This window comes from Temnothorax longispinosus, chromosome 10 (assembly GCF_030848805.1).
Source record: "Temnothorax longispinosus isolate EJ_2023e chromosome 10, Tlon_JGU_v1, whole genome shotgun sequence".
In the NCBI taxonomy this organism is placed as follows: domain Eukaryota; kingdom Metazoa; phylum Arthropoda; class Insecta; order Hymenoptera; family Formicidae; genus Temnothorax; species Temnothorax longispinosus.
This window is the reverse complement of record NC_092367.1, coordinates 8,330,997-8,352,103: the sequence shown is the minus strand read 5'-3', so window position 1 is coordinate 8,352,103 and position 21,107 is coordinate 8,330,997. Positions and strand designations below refer to the sequence as shown.

Below are 21,107 nucleotides of genomic sequence, written 5' to 3'. Positions count from 1 at the left end.
TTTTGTTTTAAGCAAATATTGTCGTCAGGTGACAGCTGTAGTATATGTGCCCAAATAAGTAATATTTTTAATTTTTTGATGTTTTTGATATAAAATTGCGTTTGGCACCATAGATTTTTGTGCGGACTTTAATTCCGTAAAAGATTTTTGCAATTCTATAAAGCCAATTAAAAGATCCATCTAAAAACGATAATGTCGGTAAATCATACGGCTGCAGAATCCCCTTAATGTATATAAATTTAATAAATTTCAATACTAACCAGCTCCATCATTTTGTACATTTTTGTCACATATTTTTCTGCTTGTAGGTATTGTTTTGCAAGCTTATTTTTCAAATAATTGAAACATGGAAAATCTGCGTGAATTATGTTATTATTGTATATAATGCATATAAAAGTCTTATTGTACAATAAATATTATTGTACAGTTGCGCTCATTAATGCCTGGACACCGAAAGTTGGATGCGTTTTGGAAACTCACTCTTCGTCTCTTTCTAACTGTCCCCCTAGCTTAGAAAGAGACGAAGAGCAAATTTCCGAAATGCATTCAATTTTCGGTGTCCAGGCATATGAGCGCAACTGTACAATAAAAATTTGCTAATAATTGCTAATAAAAATAAAATTTTATTTTTTACTTACAAATGGAACAGCATTTGCTTTGAGCAAATTTGTTCGACAAATATTAGTTATATCATAGTCCACTTCTTTAAAATGAGCGGAACACACAGCACCAAATTTTGGTACATTGTAATTACTTAAATTTAATGCTTCTAACCACTTTTTCCTCTTCTCGTCGTTTTTTGGTAATCTAAACGAATAATTCAGTTGTTAAAATCATGAGTTTCATACGAGGGGCTTTCAATAAGTAATGCAACACATTTTTTTCTCATTTAAGATTTGTTTTATTGCAGTTTTAAAATTAAAATAAAACAAACCTTAAATAAGAAAAAATGTGTTGCATTACTTATTGAACGCTTCTCGAATATACCTAATGGTAATAATTAATAAATAAAAATGTATATACTTACAAGTGAAGTGAAAACATCTGACTTATATTCTTTTTCTCCTGTTGGTTGATCTTCCTTCTAATTTTACGGTTTTTGCAACCGTTTACAATACAAAAACTCATGCTGTTATTTAAAGAAGACTTTATGTATTGTATTCTTTCTTGTGTTACGCACTAGAAGAGGCTCTCTATTACGCACTATGCAATGCTACGGCAATAAGGTACACACACCAAATCGGCAATCACGTGATACATCCGTGTGCTGTCCGTGTGCTGTCAAGCGCCCGAATATTACCGAGTCTAACCGAACTTTGTCGAGAATGGTCTCTATTTCCCCTCACGTCGATTTCTAAACCCCCCTTGCCCATAGTGGCACTTTACTCTCCGTCTATCTCTTTCTAAGTCTATGTATAAAATTGGCCCTCAAGACCGCTTCTTGTGGAAGCCCCTTGAATACTCTTCTATGGACGGTTTCTTTGTTGATATAATTTTAAATTCAATCTTTCTATAAAATACAGCCATTTACCTATAAACTTGAATATAATCTTCGGGCATTTAAGTTACTTTAATTTTTCTATCAATACATTGTATATTACGTTATCATAAGCTGAGGATACATCCAAGATGACCACTAACGCATATTGGTAACGCATATTATACATACCGTTCCTAATGTCGTTAGTTTAATCAGGTTGTCGGCGCAGAATCTGTTTCTTCTAAAACCGTTTTGATCTATCATGGAGACTATCCTATTACCGGGGCTAGCTTATTCGCTCTTCTTCAACCCACCACACAATCTTTCTTTTCACAAGCTTTCCATTATCTACCCACACATGATGACTGTGCTATTTGTCTCACTTTTTTTTTACCGACCTTGTCAATAAACATAATCTGATATTTTCCCCATGCAGTCCTCCGAATACCAATCCGTTGTCCAGGCTTTATTACATATGCCATCTTCATTTCTTCCACCATTTCCTTTAATATCTTGTACTCGATGCCATCTCTTCCTGGTTTTTTCTGACCATTTCTAACGCCCTGTTTAGTTTAGAGAATACATTCATTGTAAATGTATCCATCTTTTTGGTTGTATGAACGCTTGAAAGAGAAAGAGAGAAGTATATTCTCTTTGTCATACATACAAGCCACCAACCGTCCCAATTCCTGGTTGTACGGAATTGGGACCCACTAAAAACGTTCACTTTGCTATTGTGATGGGTGTTTTTTATTAAGCGATTCAAGTCGACTAAATTCCCTATATAAAAGTCTGGCCACTGAAACTATTTTGTAACAGAATGGCGTCTCGCATGTTATATAGGGGCTCTAGCATCTAGAGTCAGGACTGTAGTCGCTAGCCTTAACTTAAAGAAGAAGAAAAAGAAAAAAGCTATAGTCGCATTCTAATTGGTTTCGCCATTTTGTTACAAAAAGTGATTAAGCATATATAGGCCGGTATTCATAGTCGGTTCTTATATTTAAGACCATCTTAAGTACAATCTTAAGATGTCATTAACCAATCACAGAGCCGTATTAGCATCTTAAGATATTACTTAAGACGGTCTTGAAATAAGATACTTAACCAGAGATCGGTCAATGTACCGTCGTGACGTCAAACCGGATATGACGTTTTTGATGGCGGTTATTTTAACTGTTGAATAAATATTAGAACTCGGAAAAAGAACCAGATAACCAGGTATCCAGATACCCGCCCGCTTGCCCGTTACCCGTTGTATATGGATCTGAACCTGTTCCGCGAGTATCCGGATAATTCGGGAGCATATACGCGTTAGAGATCCTTAACCAGAGATCAAACAAACTGTTAACAGTCTCTGATTGGCTCCGTCATTTAGCGTCAAACCGGAAGTGTGAGAGAAAAAGATATATAAAGCTAACTAAGAGATATATAAAGCTATCCGGGTATCCGGGGATCGATCCGCTCGCCCGTTACCCGTTGTATACAGATTTGAACAGGTTTCGCGGGTACCCAGAGATAATTCGAGTTAGGTTGTGACCGGACGTCACTCTCCGGGTACGTGGATCACACGAAAATGTGAGATTTCAGCCAGATTTGCCTATCAAACGGTCGCCACTCGGTTTGACCCATGTGTACCGAGAAGGTGAGTAACGAAATCATGACACGATATTGCAACGATATCACATTAATTCTCTCTTATTTTCAGGTTCTCGACGCCCCAACGCTGCCTCCCCACTGCTGGATCATCGATGGACAACGTGGGACCACCCCCGGATTACCAGGTAAGTAGATAATGGATACGCTCGATTAATCGATCAATTTCTGTTTCAGGTATTTCACCCGAGTGTATTTCAACTATCGCGGACTATCCCAGATCCTCGCAGAATCGCATACTGGAACGTCGCGCTAGCAAATCTTCTCGCCCCGGATGGATCTCAACGGCCGCTGACTGTCCCAGATCTTCGCCTTATCGCATACTGGAACGCCGCTGGACTTCGCTGGATCGATGCCGTAGGACAAGGTAAGTGGCAGGTAAGTAATGTGAAATTAACTTGACACTGCGTATATTAACAAACGATTGATTTATTTCAGATCGTCGTTGTGATTCACAATTTCACGTTGACACATTTCGTCGAACGTTGTTACAATGCTATATTTAACGCGCTAGTACGCGGGAGTGCCGGTTGTTACATACCACGGTGCTAAACTACGCGCTAAGTCCGAACTATGAGCGAATCTTAATAACGTGTTACTCCGATCGCGGTATCCGAGCGACTGCCTCGAGTTGCCGAGCGCTCTCGGCTATCCCACCTCGGGCTCTTTCCTCCTACCACCGGGTTGTTATTGCCATCCTGGTACTTTTCCGTGCCAGGTGTTACCCGCTTTTACTTTTCTTTGGATAGTTTTTGCCTGTTTTCGTCGCCGGTGACGGCTGCGGTTCTCAATCTACGCCTTATGACCAAACGCGCCTGCGGTTCTCAATCTACGCCTTCTACCTAATCGCACGCATCGGCATGGGTCCCGCTGGACCCCGCTCCTCCGGTTCCCGGGTTCGGGTATTTCGCGATTGAGTGGTCTCGCTGACCCTCCGGATTTGTTTCGGCGCCTCCTCTGACGACTTTCCCCCCGTCGATTTTCCCCGGGCTACCTCGGTTTCCGATATCCGGGGGTCATCGTCTGTCCCCGCTAGACTCGCTTCCGTTATCAATATCGCGTCGCAAGTCGATCGGTTGTTGTTCGGGTCGCCCCTGAAGCGTGTTCGGCGAGTCGGTTGCCCGCTGTGACCTCCGTGCCCTTCGGCGCGGGGGTCATTGTTATGACCCCGCGGTTTTTGTGCTCGTCGGTAGTATCGCGTCGCGGTTCGGTGGGTCGTTGTTTGTACGTCCCCTGAAACGACCTCCGCGGCTCAGCCTTCGGCTAAGACCTCCGTGCCCCCCGGTACGGGGGTCATTCTCGTGACCCCGCGATCTCCGCGCCCATCGGTGATATCGCGTCGCGGTTCGGTGGGTCTTTATTTGTACGTCCCCCGAAACGACCTCCGCGGCTCAGCCTTCGGCTCAGACCTCCGTGCCCCCCGGTACGGGGGTCATTCTCGTGACCCCGCGATTTCCGCGCCCGCTGGCGTTGTCGCTTCGCGGTCCGGTGGGTCGTCATTCGGGACCCCTGTGAGACAATTTCCGTGGTTCGGCTATTGGCTGCGACCTCCGTGCCCCTCGGCGCGGGGTCATCCCCGTGACGCCGCGATCTTTGTGCCCGCTGGCGCTATCGCGTCGGAGTTGATTCGATTGCCCTCCGGGTTGCCCCTGAAACGATTTACGCGGCTCGGCCCCCGGCTATGACCGCCGTGCCCCTCTGCGCGGGGTCATTCGCGTGACCCCGCTATTTCCGTGTTTGTCGTTGTCGGCGCTTCGCGTATCGGGTGGTTGGCCTCCAGGTCACCCCTGAGACGTATTCCGGGGTTCGGCCCCCGGCTATTACCGATATACCTCTGTTTGCGGGGGTCAATCTCGTGACCCCGCTATCTCGCGTGCCCGTTGCGCTATCTCGACCGCGCTCGTCCCGATCTGCTCTGCTTGGCTCTCCTTCCAAGGCCCGCTCGTTGGCTCGCTCGGTCGATCATCTGCCGCTCGCCTGCCGGGGTCAATCGTACCCCGGTCACCTATATTTCGGGATTCAGGTAAACGCTAGCCATATGGGCTCTTCGGACTCGCTTATCCGGTAATACTGTTCGCAAATTGTCGATGTCCGCTGCTCCCCTGGTCGCTGATGCCCCTCGAGGTTGTCCGGCTGCTCAGCTATGCGAACGGTTGCAAGGTTAGGTACCCATATGATGCGGGTACCTGTACGATACGTCTTCTTTTCTTTTTTGATGGCCCCGGCCTCTCTACAGGTGCGGTATGGCCATGTACAATACGGATACCCGAATTATCCGGATACCCGCGGAACAGGTTTAGATCCATATACAACGGGTAACGGGCAAGCGGGCGGGTATCTGGATACCCGGTTATCTGGTTCTTTTTCCGAGCTCTAATATTTATTCAACAGTCAAAATAAACCGCCATCAAAAACGTCATGTGCGGTTTGACGCCACGACGGCACATTGCCCGATTTCTGGTTAAGGATCTCTAATACACGTGAGTCCACTCAGTTGCCAGACTCTTATATAAGGACTCTAAAGTCGACACAAGCGTCATTCTGTCTTTTTTCAACATTTAGAACAAAGATAGAGTGACGCTTGTGTCGACTTGTGTCGTTAACTGGAAAGCATCCAGTATATATTGTGCTATTGGTTAAAACGTGCTCGCTACGGCGGACATTACGTGACTCTTATCCCCCCAACAGCATTAATATCCTATATATCTATAGAATATACTAAGGATGTCTTAATATACTGGGGGATGTCTTAATATACTGAGAACATCTTTATAATATCTTATACTTTATGATATCCTCTGAACATTTTCAGAATATACATTTGCTGTTAGGAATCGTTCAGTGCATTTATTTTACAGGTTTGCGGAACACATAGAGTCCTTGTATACGGAAATATTTTTGCTGAATTTTAATTTAAATATGATCGGTGGCAGTTTAGCCGGTATACAAGTATGTATCAATTTCTTTTTTATATTAAGTACTTTTTAAACAAATATGAAGTGTTTGCATTATTTCAATAACAGTAGATGATGGAAAATTTGAGAAAAATAGGGTAGAGTTGCCGAATGTAAACCACTTAAGTTATTTTTTATTATATATCCCATAAGAGTGATTTGCAATCATGCAAATAATGATGGAAATTGTAACTTGATGTTTCACTTATTATTACATGTTTAATATTTCACCAATAACAAATTAATTTGTTAGTCTTTACTTAGTTGTTAATTAATTAGTCTTCTTGTAACATGCTGCAAAAGGATGTCTATTAAGTTAGCACCCCAACATGGGCACAATCACATGAAACGTACAGAGGATTTAGTGCTCTTTATGTGCTAATTTATTGCTCTGTCATGACTATGAATATACAACACGAGTTCCTAGATCGTATTGACACAACATAGGCCCGTATTCATAGTCGAATCTTATTTCAAAACTGTCTTAACCCAGGTAGCAAGGTCATGTCATTTTGACGTTTCAAATTAGTCATTCACTGACTACTCTTGACATCATGAGTTGACACCTTTATGACGTTAAAATGACGGTCTAATGTCACAAAAACTTGACGTCATGTTAAAATGTACCGTATTTTGACGTCTTTTTCTTATTGTTAGCATACCCACACAGCAAAATATATCACCAAGATACGAGAGTAATCTGAAAAGTTTTGAGCCTAACATCGACTTAAAAGGAGACTATGTTGAAAAATTTGACCAAATTTGATCGAAAAAAACTTGTTTGAGGCTCAAAACTTTTCAGACTACCCACGTATCTAGAAGATATCTGAATGACGGAATATCTGATTGCGCAAGATATCATGAGAACAGAGACATCTCCAAGATTATAAAAAGCCATGATAATTTTATCTCAGATATGATATCTGATTCTGCATATATATCGCATATAGATATCTATGCCTCATTTAAAAGCAGGTATGTTATACACAACCTAAATAACAAGAAGAAAAGAATTTTTTTTAAATTCTCGATTTATGAAATTAATTTATTCTGTATTTATTTTCTGTTCTAAAATGATTCTTAAGAGTTCAAAAGAAATTAATTTTTATGTCACCAATTCTGACTCCTTCTTCAAATATAATAGAAGTTTTTTTCATAAGAATTCGCAATAAATTCAAAATTATGCTTCGATACTATTCCAATATTTTGCATTTTGTCATCTCTGCACTGTATAATATCTCGGAGGTATCACGAAAAATATTAAAGTCAAGTATCTTACGGGCTCGCCTTTTATCCTAGTGCGTAAGGATTTTTGCTTACGAGAAAGTGCATATAGCCGCGTCGCGGCAGCGCATGTTACTAGCGCTCGCCCGAGCGAAAATTTTCTAAGTCCCCTTGCGGTATGTTGCTTTCGCGCTGCGGTCGTTATCTCCGGCGCAGCCTGAACAAAAGTTTTTTAAGTTCCCTCGTGACGTGTTGCTTTCGCGCCGCAGTCGTTACCTCCGGCGTCGCCCGAGTAAAAGTTTTCTCAATCCCCTCACGGCGTGTTGCTTTCGCGCCGCGGTCGTTACCTCCGGCGTCGCCCAAACGACAATTTTCTAAATTTCCTCGCGGCGTGTGGCTTTTGCTGGGACGAATCGGTACGGCGTCCAAGTCTTCTTGGATTGTTTTATTGGCTATGAATAAACTTGAGTTGATCTTTATAAAATATAAGAGTTAACTGTAAATTGGCTATTTATTCGTATGCAAATGTTGCAGATATTTTTTTTTTTTAAGATATAATGTGATATCGAGTAATGATGTCGTGCAGATATTCTGTAAATATCTGAAAATAAGATATCTCAAATTTGACTTAAAATTGTAGGCATAAAGATATTTGACTATATCTCAGATATTTTTTGCTGTGTTAGTAATGATGTATTTAAGGCGCAAAAAAAATATCGAGTAATGATGTGCAGATATTCTGTAAATATCTGAAAATAAGATATCTCAAATTTGACTTAAAATTGTAGGCATAAAGATATCTGGCTATATTTCAAATATTTTTTGCTGTGTTAGTAATGATGTATTTAAAGCGCAAAAAAATGGCACATGTGTAATATACAATGAACAACATAAAAAGTCTGGCAGGGGTGAAATATCTTGAAAACAAGACATTTTAGGAAAAAACGTTTTATACATAAGTTGTAGGGCTTCAACAAATGCATCAAACGGTGGTACTTATTTGATCTTGAGCGTAAGTATGGAGGAGCTTTCAAGTTCAACTTTAAAATTTTAAATGTGGAAACCTTCACTTTTTATTTAATATTCTTGTAGCTGCCATTGAGAGCTTTTCAAACCACTATCAATAAATTTCTATCAATTAAGTACTTTTCGAGAAATAAGTTGATAAAGTTCAAGTACCGCCGGCATTAGCATTAGCCAAGGTGTACCGCGTGGAGGTTGCACGGTCAGATTTACACCTCATCGTGTGTGTGTGTGTGTGTGTGTGTGTGTGTGTGTGTGTGTGTGTGTGTGTGTGTGTGTGTGTGTGTGTGTGTGTGTGTGTGTGTGTGTCAGCAGGGATAAGGACCCTACGGTTCGTCACTCCCGTAGTATTTATTGACTCCAAACCCTCTCTGCTGTGTGTGTGCGTGTGTGCACGCGCACGTATTTGGTAATGATTATAGCAAATGTTCGAATTGCTTCCCTTCTACCGCTTGACAGTGTGCTAGCCTTAATTGAAGAGAATCTCTGACGTTTGTCAACATATCAACGGTTATTAAACCCATTCCATCAGTTATTCTCTGCTTCAATTCTCCGACGCTCGCAGGTTTCGTTTTGTAAACATGATCTTTTAAGAAACCCCATAAAAAAAAGTCAAGTGGTGTCAGATCGGGAGATCTTGGGGGCCACTCTATTGTTCCTCGCCTCCAAATCTCCCAATCCATCTATTCGGGAAAGTTTCGTCTAATAACCTTCGTACCCTTAATCCAAAATGCGCTGGAGCTCCATCTTGCTGAAACCACACACGATCGAAATCGTTAGGAAAGAGATTTCTAATAGCAAGAATAATTTGCTCAATTAGCATTGCCTCGTATCTTACAGAATTAAGATTTCCATCGATGAAAAATGGACTTATTAAATGAGTTCCAATTATTCTTGCCCAGACGTTGACTTTTTCGGGATATTGAGATTTGTTATCTCTTATCCAATGTGGATTTTCGGAGCTCCAGTATCGGAAATTCTGACGATTAACGTTCCCATGAAGTTTGAAAGTAGCTTCATCAAAAAATACAATGTTATTTATAAAATTATTTTCGCGTATCTCAATAAGTTCACAAAATTCCATTCTCCAGTCAAAATCATCATGAACTAACTCTTGCACATAATGAATTTTATAGGGATAAAATTTGTGCTTTTTAAAAATATTTTGCACCGATTTTTTGACGATTTCGTTTTCCGCAGCAACCTTTCTAGTGGACGTATTAGGCGTTTTGATAAAGCTTTGCAAAACATCCGCACTCTTTTCATCATTGGAGGCAGATTTAGGTCGTCCACTGCGCGGGCGATCTTTCACGCTACCAGTTTCAATGCTGAATTCTTATAACTGTGGATTTTGGAATCGGATCTCCCTCGTTAAAAGTTGCATTAAAGACATGTCTTTTGATATGATCTTTCTTTATCGCCGTACCCTCTCATTATCAACAGATAAATGCGTTCTCTTTCCGACAACTTAGCCATTACTTTATTTTTAAGAAAATTATACAAAAGCTTGAAAGAGAAAAAACCCCTGAGCGTGGAGTTCAGCTGCTTATCGCCAGAGATACCGACGTTTGCTAGCGTATTCCTATCAACAGCGTGTTGCCGGCGCTTGCTAGCGTATCCCTATCAACAGCGTGTTGTCGGCGTGTTGCCGCCCCACCATCGAGTCTCGCCTTTCTTCTCGCCCATCGGACATTCTTTCCGGTAACTGCACACAGCCATTCTGTCTATCTTGTCGAAAACTCTGACAACATATTCCGTGAAAGTAGAGTGATTTTTCAGGCCCTTCTTTCCGAAGGCCATCGTTTACAATAGGGATACGCTAGCAAACGTCGGTATCTCTGGCGATAAGCAGCTGAACTCCACGCTCAGGGGTTTTTTCTCTTTCAAGCTTTTGTAAAATTTTCTTAAAAATAAAGTAATGGCTAAGTTGTCGAGTAGGAAGAGTGAGAGAATTCTATATCAGGGATCTCAGGGTGGGTGAGGGGCGGGGGGAAGGACTCGCGGCCGCAGGGTCTGCCGGGCGGGGGGGGGGACTCTAGTGCCGCCGTCCTCCGAGGAGGTGCGGCGGGGGGGGGTGGTCTGCGTTTCCACTATATGGTGGGGAGGTGGGGGGGAGGTAAGGGGTGGTCTGCGTTTCTAGCATAGGGTTGGGGGGAGGGGGAGGGGGGATCAGGCGAGCGCGTCGGGACATGTTCGATAAACAAATGCCGCCTCGCGTCGATGTTCGGCCGATAGTATTTATAAACAGATGTCATTTCACACTCTTCAAATGCGAGCAAGCGCCTATGGCAGGCGGCTATAATTTACGACCTGCGACTAGCGTGACACCGCGGTCCTTTTCACTTTTCTTCGTAGGAAGTGCCGCTTATCGGTGTTTCGCGGCGCCATTCGGCTATGGCGTCGCGCGTTACAAAGGCGAGCGCCGATGACATGCAGCTAGATTTTATAAACACTAGACGGCATAAGCGCGGCAACGCGATTCAATTTCTATGGGTATCGACGAACGTCGATGACAGAATTTATAAACGAATATCATCTCGCACTGCGAATGGCCGAGCATCGATGGTCGCGCGACGTAGGTACTCGACCAAAATTTTATGCGACTTAACCGTCGCGGTCTCTCCTCTTTATTTTTCTGTATAGGAGAACTATCTAAGAAAGGGAATAGATAATTATTTAATATTTATTTATTTATTTTAAGAAAATTTCTAAAAAACTCCGAGATATACGGGGTAAAAAAAGGAAAACAATAAAACGCCGGAAAAAAAAGTTGGCCTGTGAGTCTCGGAGACCCCCGCTGTGCATGCTTACCGCCGCAATGTCCTTTTCAGACATGTCTTTTAGGGCAATTTATTGAGGTTTTTTTTTGGTGAACATGTGGGTCACAGGTTCACTGGGTCACGTTTTTGCGGTGCCATTCGATTATGACGTTGCGCGTTATTTCTTTTCTTTGTCTTCCTCTCGAAAAGGACCGTCTTCTCGTTCGCGTCCTCTCTCGCGCGCAGTCTCTCTCTCGAAAAGGACTGTCTTCTCGTTCGCGTTCTCTCTCGCGCGCGTTCTCTCTCGCTCCCGTCTCCCGAGGGAGATCCGATTCCAAAATCCACAGTTATAAGAACGGTTCAGCGTTTCATTGAAACTGGTAGCGTGAAAGATCGCCCGCGCAGTGGACGACCTAAATCTGCCTCCACTGATGAAAAGAGTGCGGATGTTTTGCAAAGCTTTATCAAAACGCCTAATACGTCCACTAGAAAAATTGCTGCGGAAAACAAAATCGACAAAAAATTGGTGTAAAATATTTTTAAAAAGCACAAATTTCATCCGTATAAAATTCATTATGTGCAAAAGTTAATTCATGATGATTTTGACTGGAGAATGGAATTTTGTAAACTTATTGAGATACGCGAAAATAATTTTATAAATAACATTGTATTTTCTGATAAAGCTACTTTCAAACTTCATGAGAACGTTAATCGTCAGAATTTCCGATACTGGAGCTCCGAAATACACATTGGATGAGAGGTAACAAATCTCAATATCCCGAAAAAGTCAACGTCTGGGCAGGAATAATTGGAACTCATTTAATAGGTCCATTTTTCATCGATGGAAATCTTAATTCTGTAAGATATAAGGCAATGCTAATTGAGCAAATTATTCCTGCTATTAGAAATCTTTTTTTTAACTATTTCGATCGTGTATGGTTTCAGCAAGATGGAGCTCCAACGCATTTTGGATTAAAGGTACAAAGGTTATTAGACGAAACTTTCCCGAACAGATGGATTGGGAGATTGGGAGGCGAGGAACAATAGAGTGGCCCCCAAGATCTCCCGATCTGACACCAATTGACTTTTTTTTATAAAGTTTCTTAAAAGATCATGTTTATAAAACGAAACCTGCGAGCGTCGAAGAATTGAAGCAGAGAATAACTGATGGAATGAGTTTAATAACCGTTGATATGTTGAGGAACGTCAGAGATTTTCTTCAATTAAGGCTAGCACACTGTCAAGCGGTAGAAGAGAGGCAATTCGAACATCTGCTATAATTATTACCAAATACGCGCGCGTGCACACACGCACACACACAGCAGAGAGGGTTTGGAGTCAATAAATACTACGGGAGTGACGAACCGTAGAGTCCTTATAGACGGAGAGCTGGCTACATAAAAATGCAAGGTATAAGGTACATGAAATATTTATAGCTAGAGAGGTTCCATTAGCACTCCCGAACACTGAGTGACCAGTCTGCCTGCGCGCTTAGGAAGATTAAGGCGGGGGTGGACGGTCAAAAATGACAAATTTTACAAGGAAAAAAATGATAAAGCTCAGGGATAAAAATTATAGGAATGTTAAGTATTTGTTGCTACGAAACGCGGAAAATTATTGGCAGACGATTTCGTGGAAGAAAAAGGGCCGGCAGACTGCAACAAAGCGGCGTTAACTTTTGTGAAAAAAAAAAATGATAAGGTACATGATTAAAAATTATTGGTAATAATTACTAAACTGTTAACGAAGCTATGTGCTAAATGGCAGACGAAAAAACTGAAGACAACATCGAGGCAGATTGTAATGAAGAGCGCGGTTTCGATTGCGCTTGAGTTAGTTCCGTACGATGCGTTACTACGATATGTTATTTTGTTTATATGGGGCATTCTCCGTGAAATCAGACACCCCCTCTGTCCAAAAATTGGAGTCACCTAAAAAATTCTTTCGGGGCTCATTTTATAGCTACACATATGTAGTTTTAGTAGAGCTGCGGCCTTTTGAAAAATCAACATGGCGGACCCCAATATGGTGGCCGAAGTCTGCGGGTAACGAGGTACGACAGATGAAATCGTTACTTGGAAGTTATAGACTGTCATAGAAAAATGTGTTAATGTGTTTATTTAGTAGTTAGCATTGAATCCATGGAAAAAATAAATTTTTAGTTTGTCCAAAACCAATATGGCGGCCAAATTATCCGTGAAATGCTAAAAAATAACTATTTCGTTCTTTAAAACGTACAAACTGCGTTCAATTTTCATGAAAATTTATATCATAATACATTTTAAGATATTGATCATAAATTAACAATTGGGACGTCGTATTTGAATATAACGAAACCCAATATGGCGGCTGTATATTCCAAAAATGCTAAAAACGAATGACGTCGATATTCAAATCATACAGACTCGTTCTAATTATTATTAATTTGAGTGTTACGGTATTTTTTAATTGCTTTTTTTTTACTTTTTCAAATTTTTAAGAATTTTCATTATTTTTTTATTTTTGACTATGATTTCGTTATTGCGGTAACAAAATTTGAACGTGGTTGATCAAATATGGCCGCTAGATATTGAAAAAACAGATTAAAACAGTGATCGTTTTTTCAAACTTACAAACTTGTGTTATTTATTACTTAATTGAGCGCTGCAGTATTTCCTCGTCGCTAGTCTCTCATTAAGATATTAAAAATTTGGACAATCTGTCTCTCCTGCCTTCACTGGCCGGACAATCTGTCTCTTCTGCCTTCACTGGCCGGACAGTCTGTCTCTCCTGCCTTCACTGGCCGGACAATCTGTCTCTCCTGCCTTCACTGGCTGGACAGTCTCTCTCTCTTGCCTTCACTGGCCGGACAATCTGTTTCTCCTGCCTTCACTGGCCGGACAATCTGTCTCTCCTGCCTTCACTGGCTGGACAGTCTCTCTCTCTTGACTTCACTGGCTCGAAAAACTACCTGTCTTGCCTTCACTTACTTATTCAATGTCAAAATAGAGAAAAAGTTCATATTTTGTCGACCAGTGTAACCAGAAATGTACTTAAGTTAACAAATGAGATGATTTTTTATCGGTTTATGGACTTATTCAGATACTAAGGCATATATGCCGTATCTCGTAAACTAGATCTGATAGACCACAAATCTGACGGTATACTTGGATTCTGCACCTCACAATTACCTAGGAACACTTAACAAATCGCAAGCAACAAAATGTGTAATTGGAAAGAGTTTGTATGATTTGAATATCGACGTCATTCGTTTTTAGCATTTTTGGAATATACAGCCGCCATATTGGGTTTCGTTATATTCAAATACGACGTCCCAATTGTTAATTTATGATCAATATCTTAAAATGTATCATGATATAAATTTTCATGAAAATTGAACGCAGTTTGTACGTTTTAAAGAACGAAATAGTTATTTTTTAGCATTTCACGGATAATTTGGCCGCCATATTGGTTTTGGACAAACTAAAAATTTATTTTTTCCATGGATTCAATGCTAACTATTAAATAAACACATTAACACATTTTTCTATGACAGTCTATAACTTCCAAGTAACGATTTCATCTGTCGTACCTCGTTACCCGCAGACTTCGGCCACCATATTGGGGTCCGCCATGTTGATTTTTCAAAAGGACGCAGCTCTACTAAAACTACATATGTGTAGCTATAAAATGAGCCCCGAAAGAATTTTTTAGGTGACTCCAATTTTTGGACAGAGGGGGTGTCTGATTTCACGGAGAATGCCCCATATATATATATATATATGTCGACAATAAGATAACAATTTCTATATTATATATATAATAAGTGCTAAAAGATATGTTTAACATTAGAATAATTTTTTTATTAACAAAAAAATACTATTAAAAATTGTAGAGTTATTCTATTTCGCTGTTTGCATCGGATTCATCGTCGAATTTTTGTTACACTTTCCGTTTCGCACAATCGAACTTACTACCGTACCAAAGAAGTTTAATTTTGTACGCCTATTGGTCGAATTTTCGTTACACTTTTCGTATCGCATAATCGAACTTACTACCATGCCAGAAGAAGAACCGTCTCGCCAACGCCGTACGCCTATTGGTCAAATTTTTGTTACACTTTTCGTGTCGCACAATCAAACTTACTACCGTACCAAAGAAGTTTAATTTCGTACGCCTATTGGTCGAATTTTCGTTACACTTTTCGTGTCGCATAATCGAACTTACTACCGTGCCAGAAGAAGAACCGTCTCGCCAACGCCGTACGCCTATTGGTCAAATTTTCGTTACACTTTTCGTGTCGCACAATCGAACTTACTACCGTACCAAAGAAGTTTAATTTCGTACGCCTATTGATCGAATTTTCGTTACACTTTTCGTGTTGCATAATCGAACTTACTACCGTTCCAGAAGAAGAACCGTCTCGCCAACGCCGTACGCCTATTGGTCAAATTTTCGTTACACTTTTCGTGTCGCACAATCGAACTTACTACCGTACCAAAGAAGTTTCATTTCGTACGTTTATTGGTCGAATTTTTGTTACACTTTCCGTTTCGCACAATCGAACTTACTACCGTACCAAAGAAGTTTAATTTCGTACGCCTATTGGTCGAATTTTCGTTACACTTTTCGTGTCGCATAATCGAACTTACTACCGTGCCAGAAGAAGAACCGTCTCGCCAACGCCGTACGCCTATTGGTCAAATTTTCGTTACACTTTTCGTGTCGCACAATCGAACTTACTACCGTACCAAAGAAGTTTCATTTCGTACGCCTATTGGTCGAATTTTCGTTACACTTTTTGTGTCGTATAATCGAACTTACTACCGTGCCAAAAGAAGAACCGTCTCGCCAACGCCATACGCCTATTGGTCAAGTTTTTGTTACACTTTTCGTCGCACAATCGAACTTACTACCGTACCAAAGAAGTTTCACTTCCGTTACACTTTTTCGTGTCGCGAATCGAACTCACTACCGTGCCTAAAGAAGTTTCACTTCAAAAAGAGATACCGTCAGGAACTACGTGATCACTTACAGAGCAGATTCAGAATTAAATACCTAGGACAACTATCCCGAAGAAACTTTAAACAAAGGCCGAATTTCCAGATCAATGTCAAAGTAGGAGATATCGTATTCATTGGCAGCGATCAACAAAAACGCTTAGATTGGCCACTGGGGAAGATAATTCAAGTTTTTCTATGGTGAGATGGTAAGGTACGCGTGGTCAAACTCAAAACGGCCACTGGAGAGCTAGTACGTCCAGTGCAATGGCTTTATCCACTGAAATTAGCATCCGAAAGCACTGAAGTCTCTGAAGAAATTCGAGATCACTACAATCAGGCTTTAAATTCACATAAATCATTACCCAAACCAAATGCGAAGCAAAATGTTCTTCAACACCCGAAGACACATCTGCCAGAGAATGTTGACCTCGATGCTGACACAAGTAGAGTATCAGACACGGATGAAAACAAGGAACAGCCAGAAAGACGAACAAGAAGCGGACGCAAAGTAATTACTCTCGCGAAATTACTGTAATAATTGAATTTTCATTTAATTATAGTCAAGTCAAAGAGATATTATGTCATTTTATTTTGTTGAGTTAAATTATTTGTAATCACCTCAAGGGGGGAGGATGTAGAAAAAAGAACTATTCGTTTAAGTTTCGCGCCCTTACAGTAGGAAGTAACCCATACAGCCCAAAATATTTTCAAAAAATATTTTTAAATATTTCTATAAAAATATTACAAGAAACATTTTAAAATAATTCAAAATCTTTTTGTGGTAACATTTTTAAGAATATTTTAAGACTAAAAAATATTTATAAAAATGTTCTTTTTTATCACCCAGACAATATTTTCTTAAATATTTAAAATATATTATTATATTAATTATATTAATTTAGTAATCTTTGGGCTTGTTCCGCATCTTCGTGACTAACGATTACTGTATATTTCTCGTTGTTGCCTTCCACAAGGACCAAACCTATGTGAACCTGACAACCGACTCCCGAAAAATTAATTTTTTACGGAAAACGTTAGCATTTTGTTTGTAGTTGTTTGTAGTAACAAAAATTTCGTTTGTAGTTTAATACATTAAAAATTATAAAAATAAAAAAAATTACTTGCATCCCACTTTAAGATATCTCAAATCCGTTTGCGCCATCTTCTTTAGAATTGTTTGTAGTTGTTTGTAGTGCTTTTTGTTTCGTTTGTAGTTGAACCATTTAAAAGTTACAACAACTTAAAGAAATAAATAAAACCTAACTTTGTCATTTGTCGAGATATTTTAAATCCGCTTGCGCCATCTTCTTCAGAATCATTTGTAGTTGTTTGTAGTGCTTTTCTTTTCGTTTGTAGTTGCACTGTTCAAAAGTTATTATATTTTTGCAATAAACAAAAAGAGTAACTTTGCCAATTTTGGAGATATCTCAAATCCGCTTGCGCCATCTTCATCAGAATCATTTGTAGTTGTTTGTAGTGCTTTTCTTTTCGTTTGTAGTTGCACCGTTCAAAAGTTATTATATTTTTGCAATAAACAAAAAGTGTAACTTTGTCAATTTTGGAGATATCTCAAATCCGCTTGCGCTATCTTTTTTAGAATCGTTTGTAGTTGTTTGTAATGCTTTCTTTTTTTTTTGTATATGCACCGTTTTATATATAATAGTTATGATATTTTTGCAATATACAAGAAGTGTAACTTTGCCAATTTTGGAATTATTTTAAAACTGATTGCGCGACTCGATGTAGAATCGTTTGTAGTTGTTTGTAATGGTTTTCGTTCCGTTTCGTTTAAAATATCTCCAAAATTGGCAAAGTTACACTTCTTGGTTACTGCAAAAATATCATAACTTTATTAGAACGGTGAAAATACAAATAAAAAAGAAAGCACTATAAACTACTACAAACGATTCTGAAGAAGATGGCGCAAGCGGATTTGAGATATCTCCAAAATTGGCAAAGTTACTCTTTTTGTTTATTGCAAAAATATAATAACTTTTGAACAGTGCAACTACAAACGAAAAGAAAAGCACTACAAACAACTACAAATGATTCTGAAGAAGATGGCACAAGCGGATTTGAGATATCTCCAAAATTGGCAAAGTTACTCTTTTTGTTTATTGCAAAAATATAATAACTTTTGAACGGTGCAACTACAAACGAAAAGAAAAGCACTACAAACAACTACAAACGATTCTGAAGAAGATGGCGCAAGCGGATTTGAGATATCTCAAAGTGGGGTGCAAGTAATTTTTAAAATTTTTATAATTTTTAATGTATTAAACTACAAACAAAATGCTAACGTTTTCCGTAAAAAAAATTAATTTTTCGAAAGTCGGGTGCCAAGTTTACATAGGTAAGGACCAGTTCTTTTAAAGGTGCCGCCATAGCCGCCATGTTCTTACTGCGAATGCCTCACTTCGCGAGCCGCAGTAATGAAAGTAGGAAGTGACGACAAAATCTATGACGTCACATGAACACGAAAACGCTTTGACAGCTTACTGCCGCGTATATTGGAACGGATTTACAGTGCTGCCAGTACTGCGAGTGAATAGCGAAACGCACCCTTAGCGCTCCGCGTGCTCGAGCAGTTAGTGATCAACGAAGGACAAGCATTTCCCTTGGCCGTTTTCATCCTCAAGAAAGGGAAATACAACGATAAAACTTTCTTCGGCGCGCATCGCCTCGTAGACCTCCGTACCTCCCGCGATCAACTCATTGCCCTCCTACGGAAAGATGGCTTTGAGCTACGGAAATGGGCCGTAATCATTCGGAGCTTTTGTCGGACATTGATCTCGCGAATCACGGACTCGCGTGTAACAAAATTCTGAAAACTGATGAAAGTTTGAAAATCCTCGGTATTTGTTGGAATTTCGCGCTAGATATCTTTCAATTTCAAGCGGCTAACGACGCCCCTGTTCCGCAAACAAAGCGATCGATTCTTTCCGCGATCGCAAAACTGTTTGACCCGCTCAGTTGGGTGACTCCCGTCACGATTACCGCAAAAATTTTAATGCAACGATTGTGGCGTCTTAAGCTCGAGTGGGACGAAGCGCTTCCTCATGACGTATTGCGCGAGTGGCAACCGATCTATAATCAATTATCCGCGCTCAACGAGCTTCACTTGCCCCGTTGGACCGGTCAAGAGTCGGACTCTAGTCGCTGCGAACTGCACGGCTTCGCCGATGCGTCTGACATCGCGTACGCCGCCTCTGTCTACCTGCGCGTAATCTCCAAATCTGGCCGTATAACTATTTCCTTGCTTATGGGAAAGTCGAAAGTCGCTCTGGTAAAAACGGTAAGCGTTCCCCGGCTGGAGCCATATGCGCCGCGTTGCTACTTGCGCGCTTAATGACTTTTATACGAGAATCGGTCACGGTCGATTCCTCCGCGTGTCATTGCTGAATCGATACAAAAATCGTGCTTGCGTGGTTAAGTCAACACCCGTCGAGATAAAAGACTTTCGTCGCGAACCGCGTCGCAGAGATTCAGTCCCGTCTCCCCGATGTGACCTGGCATCACGTGTCGACCGCGGAAAACCCCGCAGATTGCGCATCGCGCGGATTATTAGGACACGAACTCGCGACTCATCCTCTCTGGTGGCAGGAACCACCATGGCTGAAGTTCCCCGCGACGCGATGGCCCGAGGGTCTTCCCTCGCACCTAACGGAAACTTCGATAGAAGAAAGGATTGTCACCACGCATGCGGCGTGGTTTCCCACGCCGTAGGATCTAGCCTCAAAATTTTCGGACTGGTCCAAACTAATTCGTGTTACCGCGTATCTCATTCAATTCATCTCCTGTCGCGGGCACTCTAAAAAATTTCCCGCTCTTGAGTTTCACGGACGCGCCTTGTCGGCCTCCGAATGCCACCGCGCTCGCACATTCTGGCTCGGAGTTATCCAAGCCGAATTATTTCCTCACGAGCTGCACGCGCTCACTCAACACCAACCCGTTAATTCAAAAAGTCATATTCTTGCTCTCAATCTCTTTGTAGATAGCGAAGGCCTGATAAGAGTCGGAGGACGCCTGAAAAACGCTCCACTCTCGTATCACGCGAAGCACCCGATCGTACTCGCTTCCCACCCGTTAGTCACGCTCATTATTCGGCAGGCTCATCTGCGCGCTCTTCACGCGGGCCCGCAATTAACTCTCGCAACATTGCGCCGCGATTTCTGGATCTTAAATGCTCGCATTTCAGTTAGATTTGTTACACATAAGTGCGTGAATTGCACGCGCGAAAAGGCGGTTGTGCCGCAGCAGCTCATGGGAGATCTCCCGTCCTTGCGCGTTTCACCGCCCTCCCGCAGTTTTCTCCACTGCGGGGTCGATTACGCAGGGCCGGTGCAGGTTCGAGCCTCCGGGGGACGCGGCATTGTTTCACGAAAGGCATATATCGCGCTCTTCGTCTGCCTCGCGACGCGCGCAATACACCTGGAGTTAGTCGGAAATTACTCCACACCCGCATTTTTGGACGCCTACTCCCGATTTTGTTCTCGTCGAGGATTGCCGGAGTCAATGCATTCCGATAACGGAACTACCTTTGTCGGAGCCGACAAGGAATTGGCCCAGGCATACCGAGCGGCAGTGAACGATCCTAATTTCTTAAATGCCACCGCGTCTGATAATGTACAATGGCATTTCCTCCCCCCGTCCGCGTCGCATTTCGGCGGCCTCTGGGAGGCATGCGTACGCAGCGTAAAGTACCATCTTTGCCGAGTTCTTAAGAACCATACGTTAACGTTCGAAGAGCTCACGACTCTACTGTGCAAAATAGAAGCGAGCTTAAACTCGCGCCCTCTCGCCCCGTTAAGTGATACGTTAGACGATTACGAAGTACTAACCCCCGGTCATTTCTTAATCGGGTCCGCGCTCACAGTCAATCTGGAATCCTCGTTATTGTAAACGAACGTAAACGAACGTAAAAGAGAATCGCTTATCACGCTGGCAAAGCGTTTGTCATATAACCGAGCGTTTTTGGCGGCTGTGGCAGACGGAATATGTTAGCGCCTTACAGCAACGCGTCAAATGGCGA

The 21,107-nt window shown here is 41.4% G+C and overlaps 1 long non-coding RNA gene across 2 annotated transcripts in view; it reads left to right on the top strand.

The window, feature by feature from the left end:
- LOC139820274 (uncharacterized) overlaps window positions 1-21,107 on the top strand; it is a 153,035-nt gene that overhangs the window by 86,904 nt on the left and 45,024 nt on the right. Inside the window, exon 1 of one of the 2 annotated variants that reach the window (XR_011733933.1) lies at window positions 5,966-6,082. The exons of the other annotated variant lie outside the window; for it this stretch is intronic. This is a non-coding gene — a long non-coding RNA (uncharacterized lncRNA). Of the gene's footprint in view, window positions 1-5,965; window positions 6,083-21,107 lie in introns of those variants that run through there. 2 annotated transcript variants of the gene reach the window in all.